The sequence below is a fragment of the Prinia subflava genome, chromosome 8 (genome assembly GCF_021018805.1).
Source record: "Prinia subflava isolate CZ2003 ecotype Zambia chromosome 8, Cam_Psub_1.2, whole genome shotgun sequence".
Taxonomy (NCBI): domain Eukaryota; kingdom Metazoa; phylum Chordata; class Aves; order Passeriformes; family Cisticolidae; genus Prinia; species Prinia subflava.
The window spans coordinates 10,097,645-10,104,298 of record NC_086254.1 but is presented as its reverse complement, the minus strand read 5'-3'; positions in this window follow the sequence as shown (position 1 = coordinate 10,104,298).

Here is a 6,654-nt window from a genome sequence, read left to right as displayed (position 1 = left end):
CAGCCTCTGGTTTCTTCTTCCTTACCAGCTTTCCTGAGCAAAGCCTGTCCTTGTCCAGAGAGGGTGAGCAGCAATTTCTCTGTCCTGGAAGATGCTGATGACCCAAAGAAGGCAGGTCAGGGAGGGAGAAATGACTGGAGGAGCTTAGGTGGCCTCTCTGTGCTGGTGCTGACCTCCAGCTCAGCTCAAAGGCTGAGCCAGAGGGGAAGGATTGAGGGAATTGTGTCCTGCTGCACTCTGGTGGGATGTTCTGTGCCAAGTAACCTGGATCTGAACGGCGTGGAGCTGACCTCTTAATGGCTTGAGGCAGCTAGGGAGGTGGTACAGCAGCTTCCTGCACAGGAAGGTGTCTCCCTGCTTCCCAGGAAAGCAGGTTTTCCTTCAGGCCTCCTCCCTGTGCTGGAGAGAAAACTGAGAGCTGAATCTGATGCATTTAGTGCCTCTCACAGTGCGGGGGCTGTGGGCTTACCCTTAAACAACCCCCTCAGCTTGTTATCTTGCTCCCGATGCAGCCTAAATTTGGGGTTGTGGCCTTGGTGATATTTTGGAAAAGCTGTGGGCTCTTCCCAAGTGCAGCAGTGTAACAGCTCTGGTGGCACAGTGACACCAGCGTGAGCAGCGTGACTCAGCCGCACGCTCGCAGGCAGCAGCACGGCTGTTACACACGGGCCATCTGCTCCAGCCCGCACTGCCAGTGCCCCAGAGCTGGGGTGGTTTCTACTTTAGGGGAGCTGCCAGTGATGCTCTTTTCTCGGTAGTCCCAGCCTTTTAGCTGGAAGTGGAGTTGCTGGGCTTGAGCGCCAGCTGGGCTGTGCTGGGGCTCTGCATTCCAGGCCTGGCTAAAGCTGGGTCAATACTGTGGCTCCAAGGAAATGTGCAGCCATGTGGGGCTGGGCTGGCCAGGCCCCCTCCGTGCACAGGGCCCTTGGACAAAGTAAAAGGCAGAGAAACTGGATCCTGAACCCCAGCTGCAGTACAGGACCCCATTCCAGTCACGTATCCAGGGGCTGTGTTACTGCTGGAAATCAGGCTCTGGTGGGATGGGGAGGTTCTGTAGGGATGGTGTGCCCTGGGGCTGACACACACACAAGTACAAAGTGGGCTTGGTGCTTCCTTGGATGTGTCACTGCAGCAGGAGTCCTGCTTCAGGCTGAGGAAGAGGAGCTGTTGCTCGCATCTTCAGGAAGTAGGCAGTGAGACAGAGCAGTCTTTCCCCTAAACCATCTTCCCTGTAGCACTAGGGCCCTGGAAAACACTACTTAAATTTGAACAGTGCTTCCCTCTACACAGCTGAGAGCAAGGGGAGGTTTGAACATGGAGCTGTGTCCCGCTTCCCTCCCCTCCTGCTCCCCAGCAGCTGACAGGGCTCTTGGCTTTGACTTTTTCCATTGCTGGGCTCCCCTTTGTCTCCAGTTTCCACCAGGCACAGGTGTCCTGGATGATGCCTCGGAGCATTAACTGTTTCCATGCTGGAGAAACCAATAGCATTCCCTGGATGGCTGCTCAGTTTCAAGCTATTTGGAAACATCTGGATCTGGGACACGGCGTGGAAGGTATGTATCTGCAGGGGGATCTCTGATGTATCTGCATCTGGAGAAAGAAACTGCTTCCAGATGTGTTTGGGCAGAAATGCTATTGAAATGTAAACTCAGTTTATGTTGTCTTGCCTCACAGCCACTCAGAAGGCGCCTGGGTGCAGGGGAGCTTGAGGCTGCTGCTGTGGGCAAGCCCTGGGTGCAGATGTGCCTGCAGATGTGCATTTGCTGCAGGGAACGTGGTTCGTGGCTGGCGAGAGTGTCACATTGTTTTCTCTCTTACCAGCCAAGTCATTCAATTCCTCATGCTGAGTATTTCTTCCAGATGTGGAAGTGCCTTACAAAAGCAGGGTTGTGTGGCACTGAGGAGCAGACAGGCTGGGCTTGGGGAGCTGTGCTCCATGGGTATCACTACTAGACACTGCCTGGGATTCTGCAGAGTGAACATTGTGTAAAGCCATGGGAGAACATGTCAGTCCAGCAGCTTTGCTCCCTGCCTGTCACAATGTTCTTCCCCTCCTCTGTGACCACCTGGCAGCCTGGAAAGGGACAAGTGGCAGCACAGGCCTGGGAGTTGCTCCTGTGGGAACACCCAGGCTGCAGGTCAGGGCTGTGCTTCTATCCCAGCCAGCTGCAGCATTGCCATTGCAGTGTTGTGCTCCAGCCACGTAGGAGCAGAGCCTGTGGCTGGGAAATCCAGTACCCAACAGACCTGTTCCTTCTCCCTTTGCTTTTGCAGGCGATTAGTCATGACGAGAGAGAACATGGAAATCATTTTTATCTCACTTTCAGCCTCTGCTGGGTAAATCCTGATGGGGGACGGTGGCACACGGTGAAGGAAGCAGGGCTGTGCCATCCCTGCCCACCCGAGGTTTCCCTCCTTTGCTCTATTTATTGAGCAAGGATCCTGACACCCTTTCCCAGACGGTGACTCACAGCAGCTCTGCCTGTGCAGAAGCCATGTGTCTTGGAGCACTTCACAGATACAGGAGCTGCAGGAGCCTTGCAGGAGCCAACTGTGTTTATTAAAAGATGATCAGATGTTTCCTTCCTTAAGGCGGTGTCTAGCTGGGGCTGAGTAATAACTCATTACCAACGAGACAAATAACTGCGCAGCATCAGGTCAGTGCCTTCGCCAGCCCTTTGGTAGTGGTGGCCACCAGTGAGCACCGGTGGGCTCAGCACCACAACAGGAGGTAACAAGACCCCATTCCAGTCCCTGTCCCTTCCCCTGGGGCAGCCTGAGCAGGGGCAGCCCCAGGCTCTGCTCAGCAGGGTTTGGCCCTGGGTTAAGCTGGAGGAACAGTTTTATCCAGCCCTGGTGCAGCGTGTTCCCTGCTGCCTGTGAAATCAGACTGCTGTAGTGGCCCTTGCAGGCCATGTCATTCCATCCTGGTGCTGGGGACTCAAACCAATGTGCCAGAGCTCCTTGTGGCCTGATGGAAAAATCAGCAGTGGGCCAGGGCAGTGCTGGAGAGGCATCCCAGGAGCACTGTGGGGCCATGGGTGAGGTGGGGGGTCACGGTCCCCCATGTCCCCTGGCCTCACATGCCCCATGCTGACAGGGCTGGGCTGAGAGAGGCAGAGCAGGGCCAGCTCTTGGCCCTGGGGCTGAGACTCTCTTGGGGTGGCTCAGAGGCTTTCCTCAGACGCCATCCTCTGGTGCAGCCACCGCGGTCCTTCCCTGCCAGATGCCATGGCATCTCTCCATGTCCTTTGTTCCCTCCCTTGCTCACGCCTCTCCCAGGATTTATGGCCGTTGCGGAGCAGCCTGGCTGCAGCTCGGCTGCTTGTCCAGACCCCTGGGCTCTGTGCCCTTGCTCCCAGGCTGGGGCAGGGAGCTCTTGGGGAGTGCTCTCACCCCCCTGCCTTCGGGCCCCCTTGCATTTAACCATGTGTGTGGCCTTTTCTTTCACCTCCTTCCAGCCTGGGTGTGAATGAAGCGCTTTCAGGGGGAGGAGATTCTTGGGAGCCCAGCTCTGCCTGTGCATTGGTAGCAGCCCATAAAAGCATCCCAGGAATTCGCCTGGGCCCTGTGCGGGTGAGCCAGTGAAAGACGCCCTTTGTTCCTGCAGCCCAGTCCCACACACCCTCCGAGGGGCTGGAATCTGCGGAGCTGGACGTGTGCTCCCACTGCCTGCCATGCTGCACTCAGGATTGGGTTTTTGGGAAGAAGTTTTCCCACGTCTTACCCTGGTCAGGGTGAGCAGGGAAATGGGGAAAGGCTTCCCTGGGGTTTGCTGGCAGGTGGAGCCAGGCCTGTGTGACCCCAGCCTCAGCCCCGTGCTGCCTAAGCTGAGTCAGAGGGACGGAAATCCCTTCTGCCAGGGCTCCCTGTCCCCGCGGGGTTTGGTTGCAGCTTTGGGGTGTGATCTCACAGATTCCCTGCCCGGCTGCGGGGCCACTCCGGCGGAGAAGGCCGGGGCTGACAGGGAGCCAGGCCGGGCCTCGCCGCAGCCTGCACACAGCCGGCTGGCGCCCGGCCCAGAACATGGCTCTGGAAAAAAATAAATGCCTTTGTTGTTGTTGAGGAAAGCCCAGAACGCTCCGACAAGGACACAACCTCTTCCTAAAGCTGGGTTTCAAAGCTCTGCTTTCTCAGAGGGTTCAAAGTGACCTGGCCAGAAGCATCTGCTCCTCTGTAGGTCAGCCTGGCTGGAGGAAACCCTGACCCACGGTGCAAGGGCTCCCTCTGAAACCACAGTTTGCAGGGGGGCCGAGGGATGGTGTCCTTGTGGCCCCTTCCAGAAGGGTCCCACCCAGGGGTGCTGCTGGGGAGCCGCTGGAGCTTTCCTGTGCTGTCATCTGCAGAGGAAAAGCTTTGGGTGACTCAGCAAGCAAGTGCCAGACCAGGGCTCGGACACTGCCTCTGTCCTCAGCAAGACTGGCACATGCAGTTCAGCAGAGCCGGGGCTGGCTAAAGATACTGTGGTACTTAAATATTTTATAGAAAATCATTAGGCAATTAAATCTGGTGGATCACACATAGTAGAAAAAGCAGCTTGAAGCTTGTGCAGTAAACAGGGCAACGCTTCCTGCTCGTTTGGGATGTCTTCTTGGAGTCTTAACTACAATCCTTGCTTCAAAATAACTATAATTATCTCTTAATTGCCATTATTGTTTAACATTTTTAGCATTTGCAAGTGCAAACTGTTACAGTTTTCCGTGTAGATACAATCAGTAGCCAGGGCTCACAATGAAAGCAATTAAAATCCTGTGATTATCACAAGGCTGCGTGTCTCTACACAAGCTTCAATCTGCATCATTTGCCAAGATGTAGGCTAGAAACTCAGACAAATTTAGCATTTATTTAGTAATCCAGCAAAGCTACTACCTCTTGCTGCCTCCAATGATTTGCATCTACGGCACTTTTTGGAAGGATGGGAGCAGGGAGGGGAGGGGAAAGAAAGCAGTTTCTAGAATACATCCCAGGAGAATATACAGCAAGAAAAATTATGCACATGAATTATGCATCTGAATTATGATTTCACTCCTATTTTTGTCCGGATTAGCTCATGTTTGGTGTGCATCCCTGGCAGGGTGCTAGCAGAGTGCGCTCCAGCTCCCAGCAGGTCACTGCAGCTCTGGGTCCCGTGGTCCCTGCTCCAGTGGCAGCTGCTTCCCGAGGGCTCACGGAGCTTCCTGGGGATCCAGCCCCCCTAGGAATGATGGCAGCCCCTGCTTCTGCTCCCCTCGTGGGCTGAGTAAGTCGTTTTTCTGTGTTAATTGAATGCCTCTCTTCTGTAAACACACAATGGATGAAAACAGATTTGGGTGTAAACTAAAAAAAGCAGGTCTGCGCTATTTTGTAAAGAGGGGGAGGTGTTTGGAGGCTGTGCTGCCACCAGCCAGGCTTCAACGGTGTCCCCCAGGTCCCCAGCATCTCCTGGGGAAGGCACACATGGAAACATCTTGGCCTCTGCCAGCTCTGAGAAGATAAGCCCAGGAGAAAAGTGCAAGGGGAAGGCAGTAGCAGGGCTTCCAAAATCTCACCAGATGCAACTGCAATCCCAGCACACAGTCAAGTAAAGCCAGCAATCCTTCCAGGAAAAACTGCTTTGCAATCCTCATCCCCCTTCCCTGGAGGGCTGGTGGCCCCAGGCCATGGATGTTTCCATGTGTAAGGAATTTCAGTGGCCCTCGCTGCAGAAGGGAATTATCCTTTCTGCCCAAGTCACCCAGGCTGGGGGTCCAGGGCACCTTCCTCTGCTGGGGCCATGTGGGGAGGCTTGGGGGGCTGTGAATGCTCCCTGGCTGGGTTTTTCCCTCACCCAAGGGCATGTCCCCTCTCTGCTGCTGCCTTGGATTAACATCCCTGACAGCCCAGCAGTTGTTTGCAAGAGAAAATGAGATTAGGAAAGTATTTCAAGTATTTGTGTCTGTTGTTCAGTGGCAAACAAGGCTGGAGCCAGTGCTGTTTGTCCCGTCAGCTGGCCTAAAACTTGGGAAAACAGCCAGGGAGGCAGTGGGAGACACCCAGCTAAGCCCCAGGGGCTGAATTTGCACATACCTTTAGAGAGTGAGAAATGGTGCAGGCAGAGGGCTTGTTTAAACTTCCCCTGGTCTTTCTGGGGTGCCCTGGGGTGGGCCCCCATCCCAGCTACCAGGATCCAGCCCTAGCAGGCAGCACAGGGAGGACACTTTCTCCACATTTTTAAGCCAGAGGTGGCTCCTGAAATCAATAGAAAAGGAGATTCCTGTACAGCCTAGGGAACCACCCTGTCCACATTCTTCCCTGAGGCCTTCAAAGCAGCTGAGGAATCTAATTCCCACTAATTTGCTTTGAAAACACCAACTTAAATTTGTAATTACAGCCTGGTGTCTTACTGCCGAGGGAAGACCCCAGCAGACTGCAGCTTTCTTGCTTCCCTAAGACATCAGTTTTGATGATTTATTAAGACTTACATTTTTAACAATATAATGTTGGTTAATGTTGGAAGATGTTCCTACAATTAATGAAAATTTCATAGACTGACTGGAGAAGAAAGAGACCATTTTGTGTCCCCTACCAGATGGCCTAGACCAGCTGCTCACTTTTTTCTTTGAACTGTGATTCTAATGACTTCTCTGTCCTTTGAAGTCTGCTTAGAGCTGCTGAACCAGATGGATTTGCATGATA